The sequence below is a fragment of the Phyllostomus discolor genome, chromosome 12 (assembly GCF_004126475.2).
Source record: "Phyllostomus discolor isolate MPI-MPIP mPhyDis1 chromosome 12, mPhyDis1.pri.v3, whole genome shotgun sequence".
Taxonomy (NCBI): Eukaryota; Metazoa; Chordata; class Mammalia; order Chiroptera; family Phyllostomidae; genus Phyllostomus; species Phyllostomus discolor.
In genome coordinates, this window is record NC_040914.2 from 2,956,319 (window position 1) to 2,970,883 (window position 14,565).

General features: G+C 44.2%; 1 long non-coding RNA gene across 1 annotated transcript; it reads right to left on the reverse strand.

The window, feature by feature from the left end:
- Positions 1-1,508: 1,508 nt before the first annotated feature.
- Positions 1,509-7,487, reverse strand: LOC118497579. The gene is made up of 3 exons (XR_004900112.1): positions 7,266-7,487; positions 3,563-3,639; positions 1,509-1,566 (listed from the first exon to the last, which is right to left on the reverse strand). It is a non-coding gene; the product is annotated as an uncharacterized LOC118497579 (long non-coding RNA).
- Between the last annotated feature and the right edge of the window lie 7,078 nt (positions 7,488-14,565).

A 14,565-nucleotide genomic window follows, 5' to 3' on the forward strand; every position in this document is an offset into this window, starting at 1 on the left:
CCAGCTTCTGGTACTGATGAAGGTTAGAGCCCATGTGAAGGTCTGGGCCAGACAACTCATTGGTTTCTTCATGAGCGGGATGCTAAAAGGACCGGCCACTAGCTAGCACAAGCCACCAGTGGTTCAAAGACTGACTGAGAAATGCACACCCAACAAATACACAGAAGTTGTAATGAGTCTTCTATATTTTAAAAGTTCAAGTTCTTCTTAAAAATGGCAATATTTTGCAATGGCAATATGACATAGATCCTCAGAAAACTGCAACTCAAAGACAAGGTAAAACGTTGTGCAAACAAAAGGAAGCACAGAGAAACTCCTGGATGCAGCTGACATGCATGTTTACCCACGGTGCTGCCTGGTCTGAAAATCTCCATCACCAGATCCACCTGTGGGGAGAACAGCCCTCTGGTCTCCCTGCAACTCACTTCCAAGAAGAAACCTGCATGGCCCATGGACACCCTCAACAAAGCGGTGAAGGAGAACCACCTAGTGAAAACTATTTCTTTTTGGTCACATTCTGAGGGTTGGTGGGGAAACAAAAACCTATGCCTGTGTACACACATCCATATGAGGTCATTTCTGATGAAAGGGTCAGACACACTTTCTGCGCCAACAACATGAGGATGAACCACGGGAGAGGGCCCTCATGTTGGTGGTATGCTGATGATGTCAAATCATTCAACTTCATGTCTGCTCCCTGTGCACAGAAGGGGTAGAGGCTCACCTCTTGCCTCCCACTAGACATCCTGTGGTGGTCTATCTGGTTGCTCTTGGTGAACTAGTCCTTCTTCACAATCTTGAGCATCCATGACAAAGGAGCGAGGGAAACAAATCAGTCATGGCATCTCCATCAGACAATGAGCCCCTCCTCCCTGATGCACCCCATTCATCTACAGAAGCCCAGGACACATACAAATTGTAACTAGTCCAGAGGAGGGAGCTCAGACCCACCCCAAGCATGCACTTCCTTCTCAGGGAAGTAGTGCATCCAAGAGAGAGGTGCTTGTACTTTTCCAAGGGGATTCTTAGAGTAGGAAAGAAGGGCCATCGTTTCATAGTCTTAGAGGTTTTGAAAAAAGAACGGAACAAAAAGAGAGGAACGAAAGTGAGGAACGGTGTGGTTGGGAAGACCAAATGGTTTTAACTGGATGCAGAACCAGTTGGAGAGTTCCAACTAGTACTTCTTTGTGGAGTTACATCACAGCACCATAGCATAAATAACACACAGAAGGAGTGGGGGTAGAGCCCTGTTTCCCCTGTTCTGTATGGACATAGACTTATAGCTACAGACACGACCACAAACTCAGTTGACATCAGGATGGAGAAGACCAGAGGAGACCTCGCCCCTAGCTTGCACATGGCTACCATGTCTAAGGGAGCCTGAGCACACACTTACCTGGATGTGGCCATTGTGGGACCCTCTGTGGCCGTACATGCACTCCACCATGGGTGATTTCCTCTCCATCAGGTGAATTCTAAACAAGGGTTTGAATCTCATTGGAATGTCACCACATGAGGGTCATGAGGAGGCAGGTACATCCAACCAATAATGAACAAGCCATTCACCTGTCGTGAGGAGAAAGGGTGCATGTCCACATGAGGGTATGTGAGGCACCAAGGCAGAGGTTCCTCACCCGCAGCTGTCCACAGTGACCACTCACATCTCTACACTCCAGGCCCATGAAGGGCCTCAGGGCCAACAGACATCGAGATGCCCCTGATCTGTCACAAGGGAACAAGCATGGCCCCACCACCAAGTGCTTGTTAATTAAAAAGTAGTTATCTAGTGAAAAGCAATGTGACTATAATTAATATCAATCGATTGATCACCAAAATTTACTGAGACTAGAACTTGAATGTGTGATGATGGATGCATTAATTAACTAGATGGTGGGATCATGAAGCATGCTTTATAAATCTTTTATTTTTGTCAATTACATTTCAATAAAACAGAAAACTTTAATTTTTTAATAGAAAAAAAGCAGTTAGACTTGCATCCAAGAAAGCCTTTTAGAGAGAAAACTTCCAGATCTAAAGTGGGGGGCAGCGATGAGAGGAGCTGAATGACATGAAAAAGAAGCAAGGGAAATAGTCCAGAAAGTGACACCCACTAAATAGGGCAAGTGACCTGAAAAAAAATGGGGATGCTGCTTTCAACAGGAGACAGTCATGTGGGAAAATACACAAATACAATGTCAGGCCTGGTTTAGGTCCCAATCTGAACGGACCAGCTGTCAAAAGGCATTTTTGAGACAATCAAGGAACCTTACATAGGGACTGGGTCTCAGGTAACGTCAAGGAATTACTGCTACTTTTGGAAGGTTTGTTAAGAACTGGTGGATATGTAGGAAAGCACCCACATTTTTAGAGATCCACACTGAAGTACAAAGAAATGAAGTGACATGGGATTTGCTTGAAACTTCCTGAAGACAGAACACCAAGAGGCAGAGACAGAGGCCATGATCTTGGTGCACTATCAATAGCTGCTGAATCCAGGTGATGGGTATTGACACTTCATGCTACCATTCCTGCTATTCTGGTGTGTTTGAAACAGTGAGTGATAGAAAGTGACAGCTCAGATCAAAGGACACGCAGTCCCCACACGCATGATCAGCACACAGGCGCCCACATTCTCAGTGGAGGGACAGGGACAGTCCCATTTGAAAGGACCTGGCAGTCACTCCTTCATTCCCAGGAGAACCTAGATCCACAGATTCTAGCTTTAGCAAGAAGAGGAAAGGATTTATTGACTTTTGCAGCTAACCAGTCTGAGATGAGAGACAGTTGCTGTGTTCAGTCATGGGATACATTTATCACCCTCCCTGACTAAAAAGAAAAAAGTATGCCCATGCTGGGAACTGTTGAATTGTCCCTGAGAGAACATTTTAGAAGCCAGGCTTTTCCCCAGTGATACTAAATGTAACATATGTAAAGTGTGTTTCTGAATGAACGCTTCCACCAAATATGAAGAGTATAAAGCAATACTTATTCTTGTCCAAACCCTACCTGGTGAGCAAAATATACAGAGTGACAGAGTAACCAGAGTCACCAGGTGGGCCAATCTGGACCAGGCTCAGAAGAGCCGCACCAAGGCTGTCCAGGGCCATGGCGAAGCAGACCCACTAGTATTACAAGATGTGCTGCTGGTCTCCCGGACTGGGCTTCTGGCATGAGCCAGTGAGAAGGAAAGCAGGAGCAGAACACCAGCATTCCCCAGGGAGCACCTGACTGTTTTCACTGTGACATCAGCTACAGCAACACCTAGGCCCAGGCGCCTACCCAGAGTTGGCCAAGTATTAACTGCATGTGTTCGGCCCTAGGGCTGCTGTTCAAGAGGCACCATTCCAAGCACATGCAGACCTCATTGTGGGGGAGACAAGTGCTCTGCAGAGAATCAGCTAGGGCCGCAAAAAGTAACCTGATGAGAAGTTCCTTGTGATTGCTCTAGTGTCATATACAAAGCAGCTGACTTGTCCTTCTGGTAGAAAGGCACTGAGTTCTGTCCATGTGGGGCAGCAGTCCTGGCTTCACAAGAATCCACAGGTGAGGCTCTCAGACTTACCACCACGTTCAGCAGTCCTCCATAGGGCCCGGTATCTGGCTGCCACAATCCCAAGATGTGTCTGTATCTGTAGAGCACTACAGGGAGAGAGAGAGAGCAGGTCTTCATTTCAGAGCCAGCCAGTCTTCACTTTAAAGTACATCAGATGAAAGGGCAGGAGGAGGAAGACAGAACTATGAAGAAATGACAAAAGCTTGTAACAGAGCCTTGTAAACAAATGTGGATTTAAGCAAAGTTTACCTACAAAAGTTTCTAAAGAATTCTAAGAATGAAAATGTCTTTGAAAAGCATAATAAAACAGACAACAGGTCCTTCTGAAACCCAGCCTCTACGTGAGCAGCTCCAGTGACAGGGAACTACTGTCTTGTAAGATGCAGACTGGGTGTCGTTATGAAGTGGTGAGCCTCCTGTCCATTTACACAGCTAAGGAAGCTCAGGGTTCCTTAAGAGGTGGGGCAGAGTCCACAATGTCACAGGACTGGATAGTAAGAATTAAGTTGGGTCATCTCTCTTTTTTAAAAACACCACACTTCCCCACCTTATTTCCAAAGCAATGGACACATATTCATTGAAGACAATTGGAGAGAAGGGAACCCATTGCCAACCTGAAACCCCACCACAGTGATGATGAGCTGCAGTAAACATTTTGGAAAATGTCCTTCCCTTCAGTTTCCTCTGCCTTTGCACATGCACTTGTTGGGTGAATAAGTCAATGAATTAATGGGCAACCAACTTACACAAGACCCTGGCTGCCGGGAGTAGGCCCTGGGGTCTCTGTGCAGGCAGAGTGTGCTGGGTAACTTCACACACTGACTGGAAGGGACCACAGGGTGCCCAGACATTGGTCAAACATTATTCCGGATGTACCTGTGAGGTTGTTTCTGGCGGAGGCTGACATTAACATCAGCAACACTGACTGCTCTCCCCAGTGTGGGGGGCCTCATCCAATCAGGTGGAGGCCCAAGCAGAAAGAGGCTTATCTCCCACCAGTAAGAGGGAGCCACTCCTGCCTGGCTGCAAGAGCTGAGATATGTTCTCTCTAACCTCGAACTCTAAATGTGGGCTCTCTCTGACTAGAGTAAGAGGCTAACTCCTGCAAACAGGGGAGAATTTCCTCCTGCCTGACAACCTTGAGCTGGACACTGAGTAAAAGTGACCTGTCCACCTCCTCACTGTGTAGTGAGTGACCTACCAAATTTATTGCATCCACTAGAGCAATCTGGAGTACTGCCAAGGTTCTAGGTCAGAACCTAAAAACCCAGAGCCCTACAGTTAGTTATTTTTTAAGTTCAAAATGTGCTTCAATAGTCACCATCAATTTGCACACAGGGGCATGTATTAGGCATGTCGTAAAGACAATACATCCCCTATGATGCTTCCAACTTCTTATAGACATAAATTATCAAGAATATGAAGCAACAACATATGGCCTGACACTGAGACAAATAAACAAAAATGCCACTGCAAAAAAATACTGATCTGAGATCACAACGCTCCTAATAGCCAGAATCTGCATCCTCAGACAATGCTGACTTGCTTCTCCCCAGGACAGCATCGCGCACGCAAGACTGTTGATCCTCTCTGGTCCCACAGAACATGGCCCAGAGGCTTTTAAGAGACCAGGGGACACAAGTTCTCAAGAGGTCCAGGAATAGCATGAATGGATGAGGAAGAAACAGTGCAAGGTCCCAGGCACCTCACAAGTCAATCATCACAGCAGACTTTTCTGGAAAGTCTGGCTAATGGCAGAGAAGAAATTCTAAGCTGCATTCCATGAGAACACTCTAGGAGCACTGGCATACCAAACACCAGAGCACAGAGAGGTTTGGAATTAGGATTGAAATGACTTTTCTTTTTTCACACATGTAATTTTTCCTCCTCACACTCAAGGAAGTACAGTTTAAATATGTCCACAGAGAAATGCAACCAATGCTTATAACTGGTTGTTTTGTTATATTTTCTGGATCTTCCAAGTTTTCTACAGGGATTGCCACATTTTTATACCTACACTCAAACCTTAGAGAGGATGTCAGTCTCCAGTTACAGCAGTCTCATCTAAGCTCTCAGCTACCTGTAGCTGGGGAATATCCAATACGTGCCTAAAGTTCAGATGCTCTGGAAGTTGTGGTGAAAAGTCTGGACTCAAGACACATCCTTACCAATTGCAGAAAGCTTCTGATGAGCCAGCCCTTGGGAACAAACAGAACACACACCTGACACAGCCCTAGGCACTTTCTAGGTCCCAGCCACCAAGCCTCCATCCCAGAGGTGGGTCAGAATTCCATTCTCAGTCTCAGGTATAAGTTCCAGATAGACTGTTCTTCTAGAAGAATCCTGCAGCAAATGTATGACTTAATGATCCTCTAAGTACTTGTCCTCTTGTATTTAAAAGCACATGCCAGGCTGTTCCTGTAAGCACAGCCGTGGCAATTGATTGATGGTTCTCATCAATAAATGCCATGTCATGTTCTCTCCCACAAGCCTGGAGAAGGCACCTTGGCTCACTGACTACCAACCAGGGAGGGCGGGTTGGTCTATGACAAGATGCTCTAGAGAGGCTACTTCCAAGGAGGGTTGGAAGAGAACGGAATTCATGCCTTCAGACTTGGCCCACTCACCACCTTGCCACCCAACCGCAGCCACCCAGCTCCTCCTGACTGCTCATATGCACTCCGGACGAGCCCCCTCACCCCGCCACTGCCTGCCCCCCACCCCCATCTCCACTCAAGCAGCTCAGCTCTGGGCCTGATGACACAAACACTGTGGGCAGTGTTCACAGTTGTGCACAGGGATCAGACAGCACCCCAAGCACGCTGACCAGTCCTGGCATCTCCACACTGCCTCCGTGGAAGTTCCCTGGAGTAAGTAAAATGGGACCAGCAAGCACTGTAGCTACACATCCAGAGCCTGGCAGGGGTAAGGAGAAATTCCATAAACAACTCTATTCCTTGTGTTCCAAGTAGGTTTTGTTAGAAACTGTGCCATTTTAGGATGTAGAAGTGGTTCTGGTCCACTCAGGGGATGCTAACACAAGGCACGCTCAGTGGGGCTGAGGTAATAAGCAGCAGGGGGTCCTTGCACACAGGTATTTCTAATGTCTTTCTTGAAAACTGAAATTCACACTCTCCATCTCGGCTCAACCTAATAAGAAGTGGGGATACCCTTAACCACAATGGAATGTGGCTTAGGAAAATTTCCAGAGCCCAAGTAATGCCAATCAAGAGGAATCAGGTTCTAAATAATCAAGTGTTCCTACATAGTTTTGCCTTGTGTGTATACAGGTACAAGTGTATGTCATTTTTCCCATTCACATACGCTGTCCAAACACGACTGACTACTGAAGCCTAGAAGCAAACCACTTACATTTCATTTTGGAATACAAAGGTTTTGGACCTCAACTCTGTTCTCTCTTCTCAGCCTCAATAAATGATAAGTGCTAAAATGTGTGTCAATAGAGTGATCACACTGGCACTACCCCAAACAGAAAAGATACTGTGGACACCTGGCCCAGGCCGCCAGTCAGCTGTGATCCTGGTCATGGCCAAGCCACAGCGAATGCTGCAGAAAGCTGAAAAGACAGCAAAAGCCAAGGTCAGCTCACTCTTAGGACCAGAGCATCCGCGGACTACGAGTTAGAGGTCCCTCTCCACACGACTTGTCACCACGCTCCCCCACCAAAGCCAAAGCAGCAGGAGGTACATACAGCAGGTGTACACATCTTGGTACTACATGTGCTCATAATCGGGAAGAATTTTCATGAAACATCCTGACTTCACATGAGGGTTTATGCCTGAGCAGACACAGCAGGGAAAAGGCTAAGGACAGCTCTGCTTTCACAATGGTATAAACAGTTTTCATGTGACTCAACACCCTTTCCCTCTCCACCATCATACTCAACCCCAGTATCTTGGGAGGCAAGCACTTGCCAAAAATGAGAGGGCTGGCTGGAAAGAAAACATGACATATCGCCCTGGCTGGCGTAGCTCAGTGGACTGAGTGCAGGCTGCGAACCAAAGCGTCGCAGGTTCAATTCCCAGTCAGGGCACATGCCTGGGTTGCAGGCCATAGCCCCCAGCAACTGCACATTGATGTTTCTCTCTCTCTCTCTCTTTCTCCCTCCCTTCCCTCTCTAAAAATAAATAAATAAAATCTTTAAAAAAAGAAAAATGATATATCTTCCTTTTAAAAAAAAAAGATTTTGTTTGTTTGTTTGTTTGTTTGTTTGTTTTTAAAGAGGGGGAAGGGAGGGAGAAAGAGGAGAAAAGGAACATCACTGTGTGGTTGCCTCCAGCACACCCCGCACCAGGGAACTGGCCTGCAACCCAGGCGTGTACCCTGATGGGGAATCCAATCAGGGATCCTTTGGATGGCAGGCTGGCACTCAATCCACTGAGCCACACCAGCCGAGGTATTTCTTCCTTTTAATTAATAGATTCACACCAAGAACTCAGGATGGCAGGCAACCCTGGGGCCCTCTCCATGTTCACTCTCTTCCCTCAACTGTCATGGATCAACAGAGCTCAATAAGGTAGGAGAGCAGAGATCACAGCTTGTGGACATTTGGAGTGGCTGTTCTGAGAACCTTTGTGCCCCAACTAAGGTATCCTACTTTTATAGTGTATGCCTGGTGTTTTCCTTTGCTTGTGTTTGTTTTGTTTTGCTTTTGACTATGGGCAACATTTGCCAGCTCCTAACTCGGGCCCTCCACTTCTGAATCAAGGCTGGCTCACGCTCACCTATACCAGAGGCTAACGTTGACTTTCTTGTACCACCTAATCCAGAAGCTAAGTAATTTCCTCCTGGATAACACCTTCAAAGCAAACTCACAAAAACATGCTCCAGCACTGTGAAACCTGCTTTGGCTGGTGGAAAATTAAACACTTTGGGATAACAAATAAAGATAATATGAGTTGTTCTCTGGATTTCCCAAGCATTTTCAAAAGGCCAAGAATAACCAGTCATCAGCTTCCAGTCAAGGTGGAGGCATAGGTAAACATGGCTCACCTCCTCCCACAACCACAGCAAAAATTACAACCAGGCCACAAAACAACTATCACCCAGAATCATCAGAAAATCAAGCTGTATGGAAATCCGACAACCAAGTAATTAAAGAAACCACATTCATCAGGATAGGTAGGAGGGGTAGAGATACGTGAGAGGTGCAGAGAGGCAATGGAGACACAGAACAGGCAGTCCCACACCCATATGTGGTAGATAAAAATTGGGGGATATACCTTGGGAGCGAGGGATCCCAGCCCCACACCAGACCACCCAGCCCAGGATTCTAGCGCCAGGAAGATAAGTCCCCATAACTTCTGGCTGTTAAAAAACAGTGGTGGTTAGGGCAGCAGAATAAACTGGGACTCACAGGAGTCTCTTCTTAAAGGTCCTACAATGAGCTTAGGACTTTTGCAAACTCGCTCCCTCTGGGCTTCAGCACCAGGGAAACAGCTGGAAGGACATATGGGGCATATGGGGAGGAATTGGCATATGGGGAGGAATTGAAGTGACTGGCATAAGAGCGAGTGCTGGGAGATAGTTTCCTCCTGGGAAAAACTCCAGAAGCCAGGCAGCAGCATTGTCACCTCACCGAACCCTCCCCACAGAGAGTCACAGGTTGCCCTGCCCTGGCAATTACCCAAGGCTCTGCCCCATCCAACTTACCAATGCAGTTTTCTACAATAGGCCACACTACTAAGACAGAGAGTCAAAGTAACTCTACCTAATATACAGAAAAAAAGCACAAGGAGGCTTCCAAATTAAGGTGACAGAGAAATATGGCCCAAATTAAAAAATAAATTAAAAAATAAACACAAAACAAAACTCCAGCAATAGAATTAAACAAAATGGAGATAAGCTATCTATCATACACAGAGTTTGAAACACTGATCATAAGGATACTCAAGGAACTCATTGGGTACTTCAACAGCATAACAAAGACCCAGGCAGAGGAAAGGTGGCAGAGGAGTGAATGAAAGTCCACACTGACCTCCTCCCAGGACAAATCTGGAATTACAGCTCAATTGTGGAGAAACCACCCGGAACAAACAACTGAGCAATAGCCAGAGAGAAGCATATAACTTCAGACCAACAGAAGAACCAGCTTCAGCACAACCTGTCTGGTAAGGAGTGCAGTGGAGACTCAAGAAGGCTGGCTGGGCACCCACAGGCAGCAGTGCTGGAGGGATAAATAAGTAGCCCATTGGATCCCCTGGAGAAGATTGAGGTCTAAACCCTAAGCTAGGATTCCCAGCCTAGAGCACCAGAATCCAAAAAGTGCACAGATAACAACCAGCAGTGAAAAGCGTCAGGGTTGCTCTCTGCCAGAGACAGACGACTGGAGATGCAAAGAGCTGTTTAAAGGGCCAACACACAAATTTTCATTTGCATCATGTGCCTTGTGCTCTGGCAAAGGTAGGGACAGAGTGGGCTGGGGATACCTGAGGAGAGATGGGGGATGGAAGCTTTGGGAAGAGAACTGACAGAGTAGACACCATGATCTCGGTACTGAGTCAGCCCCCAGACGGTGGCAGCCTTTGTGCTCAAGCAGACCACTCCCCTCTGAGCATCAGTAACCTGAGGGGAAACAATAGCCCTGACCCCAGGAGGGTCTCTGCCCTGACCCTTTGGTACTTAAGCCTGACTGCTGAGTCCTAGTGACCAGATGAACAACCAAAGGAGACAGCCAGAGACAGTAGATCACTGGCAAAAGGGGTTGGGCAGGCAGAGTGGACTGGAGAGACTTGAGGAGAGACTAGGGACAGAGGTTTTGGGGAGAGAACTGAGAGGGTAGCTTCCAGTATCCAGTGCTGAGTCGACCCCCATACACAGAAACCATCCTGCTCAGGCAGACAACTCCCCTCCCAGCAGCAGCAGCCTGAGGGAAAACAATAGCCCCCACCCCAGGAGGGATTCTGCCCTGCCCCACAGTATGTAAAACCAGACTGCTGAGTGCAGAGTGACCAGATTAACAATTGAAGGAGACCACCAGTGACAGTAGATCACTGGAAATATTGAACAGGCTGCCTAAGGTTAGACGGGGTCACCATCTGACATCACCAGAGGCAGATCCTGAAAGAAAAAAATAGTGGTAAGTACAAGGGGCTACTCAGATGAAAGCCACTGTGCTCTTCTTCATGATTTGCAATATTTTCCTTCCTGCATAGCTTTATAACATTCATTTCTTATCCAGCAAGTTTGTATATAATAAGTCACTAGATTTTTGACTATAGTGTATTTCAATTACCATATTTTGCCCCTCCCTTCTCTTAGCCCATTTTACCTTCCTTTTTCCTTGCAATATTTTCATTTCAAATTTGGTTTTCTCTCTAGCTACAACTTGTTTCCATTACACACTCTTGCTATTTCTCCCCCATCCAGACACTCCAAATGAATTTTCCTGTCAAGGGTCATTTCATATCCTTTTTGTCCAGCTCTTAAAATACCCACATTCTCTCTACACCTTTAATAAACTTTGCTAGTTGGTTGTGGGTAGGGTAGTTGTTGTTACATTGGTTTTTCAAGGTTATCACTATAGCTTCACTAATTCTGTATTTCAAATATCAAATTTTACTGGACCCCTCTCCTACTCTTTCTTTGTCTCAAATTTTAATTTTGCCATCTTAGCCTGTTTTTTCCCTTTTTTTCCATTTCTTCTATTTCTCTTTCATCCTGCCCTTTTATTTTTCTTTATTCTCCTTTTCTCTTCTTTTACTTTACATCCCAAAGTTTACTTTTTCCCTCACTTAGTCTAGTTTTTCTTCCTCACTCTTAGTATTCCCTCTCCTTCTATCATTTCAAAATCACTTTCCATTCCTCTAAACATCTCTTAGATTTTTCTTTGTTTCTTTTTCCCCTTTTATTCCCATACCACCTATATTAATTTTAGTTCATTTGTTGTTCATAGTACTCTGGTGGATCTTTCTCTACAATTTGGCTCCTATATTTTTATTAATTATTTAATAATATTTTTCTTTCCTTTTCTTTCCCTCTCTCACTTTATTTTATTTTATATTATATTAATTTCTGCTTAAACCTAATATTATACATTTCCCTTCACATACTCCATTCCACTCTTCATTCCCTTTTTTTATTCATGAGGTAAACTTTACCTTCTCTCTTTCCACTGCTCCAATGCCCAACTCTTATTAGTACTCTTCCCTCTACCCTGTCAAAATCATTTCTCTTTCAGTAGGTCACCTCATATCCCCTCTTCTTTCTTATGAAAGTCTTAATCTCATTACAACCTTATTAATACTGGTTCATTTGCTATTGATTTTGGGATTGTGGGGGAACTTATATCTGTGGGTGTGGGTTTATTTCTTGGGTTCTGTGGTTTTGTTCATACAGAACCTGCACAACAGCACAAAAGACGTGGTGGGCAGAGTGATGCTCAGCCAACCAGTGACACAGAAGAACCCACTAAAGAATGACCCAACAACAATCAAAACACAATTACATCCAGAAAACCAGCATAAAATACATAAAGGACATCCCAAGAACATCAAGTTCAGGTGGTCAAGGAGACTGCACAACTGAATCTCACAGGCCTTCCACCATAGAAGTTCACACCACAAACTCAGAGAATCAAACAGATCAATTTAAGAAACAAAAGCAAACAAAAAGAGTCCCACAAACAATGGGAAGACAAAGAAACAACTACCAATCAAAAGGAAAGGAGGAATCCTCAGAAAGAATGCTAAATGAAATAGAGGCAAGTCAATTGTCAGATAATGAATTCCAAACAATGGTTGTAAGGAAGCTCAATGAACTCAGTGCAAATTATCAAAAACTGCAGGGAAGCTACGAGGAATTACTGCACACTATATCAGCATTTAAAAAAGATATAGAAAAAATCAATGAGGGCCAAGAAGAAATGAGGAATACAATTTCTGAAATAAAGAACACAGAAGAAGGAATCAAAAGCAGGCTCAATGAACCAAAGGATAGAATCAGTGAGCTGCAGGACAAAGTAGAAAAAACTCTCAAAAACAGTAAGAAAAGGGAAAAAGACTGAAAAAGTATAAAGAGGGGTTAAGGGAAATTCAGGACAACACGAAACAGAATAATGTCTGTATAATAGGGTTACCAGAAGGAGAAGAAAAGGAGTGAGGTATAGAAAACCTGTTTGAAAAAGTAATGATGGAAAACTTCCCTAATTTGATGAGACAAAAAGCCACACAAGTCCAGGAAGCAGAGAAGATCCCAATCAAGAAGAACCCAAAGAAGCCCACTGCAAGACACATCATAATTAAAATGGCAAAATTCCAAGACAAAGAGAGAATCTTAAAGACAGCAAGGGAGAAACAGAAAGTAACATACAAGGGAGTCCCAATAAGACTAGTAGCTGACTTCTCAATGGAAATACTCCAAGACGGAAGGGAATGGGAAGAATATTCCAAGTAATGTAAAGCAAAGGCCTGCAACCGAGACTACTCTATCCAGCAAGGCTCTCATTCAAAATGGAAGGCCAAATAAGGAGCTTCCCAGACAAAAGAAGCCTCAAAGAAGCTTGGCTAACTAGCACTGCAAGAGATGTTAAAGGGACTGCTTTAAGAAGAAGTAGAGAGAGGGTGGGGAAAGAAAGGAGCATAGGTATAAAGGAACAAAATGACAATGAATAAGTACCTATCAATAATAACCTCAAATGTAAATGGATTAAATGCTCCAATCAAAAGACATAGGGTAGCTGAATGGATAAGAAACATGACCCACACATATGCTGCCTAAAATAGACCCACCTCAGAACAAAAGACCTAGACAGACTGAAAGTGAAGGGCTGGAAAAAAAACATTCCACACAAATGGACAGGAAAAAAAAAGAACTGAGGTAGCAATACTTATATCTGACAAAACAGACTTCAAAACAAAGACCATAAAAAGAGACCGAGAAAGACACTTCATAGTACTCAAGGGAGGAATCCAACAAGAAGACATAAACATTGCAAACATATATGCACCCAACATACGAGCACCCAAATACATAAGGAAAATTTTGGAGGACTTCAAGAAAGATATAGACAGCAACACACTTATACTAGGGGATTTTAACACCCCGCTGTCAACAATGAATAGATCTTCCAAACAAAATATCAACAAGGATATTGTGGAATTGAACAATGTCCTAGATCAAATAGATTTAACTGATATATAAAGAACCTTTCATCCCAAAGAAGCAAAATGTACAGTCTTTTTGAATGCACATGGAATATTTTCAAAGATAGACAACATGATGGAACACAAAACAAGCCTCAACAAATTCAAGGAAATTGAAATCATAGCAAGCATCTTCTCAGGCCACAAGGGCCTAAAACTAGAAACCTACCCCAAGGTAAAAACTCAAAAACACTCAAACTCATGGAGAATAAATAGCAGGCTATGAGACAATGACTGGATTAAGAATGACATCAAGGAAGAAATTAAACATTTCTGGAAATAAATGAACATGAACTCACAACAGTCCAAAACTTATGGGACACAGTAAAGACAGTCCTGAGAAGGAAATTCATAGCAATGCAGGCCTCCCTAAGAAAGATAAAAACATTTTAAATAAACAACCTAACCCTACATCTACCAAAACTGGAGGAACAACAACAAAGACAGCCTAGGGCAAGTGGAAGAAAGGAAATAACCAAGATCAGGGCAGAATTAAATGACATAGAGACTAAAGAAACAATTCTAAGGATCAATAAATCCAGGAACTGGTTTTTTGAAAAGATAAACAAAATCGACCAGACTTTAAACAGTTTCATTAAGAAAAAAAGAGGACACGCATCTAGCTATTGTAAATTGTGCTGCTATGAACATTGGGATGCATAGGTTCTTTTGGATTGGTGTTTTAGTGTTCTTAGGATAGAGTCCCAGCAGTGGAATCGCAGGGTCAAAATTCAGTTTTAGTTTTCTGAGGAAGTCCCATACTGCTTTCCATAGTGGTTGTACCAGTCTGCAATCCCACCAACAGTGCACCAGAGACCCCTTTTCTCCACAACCCCTCCAACACTTGTT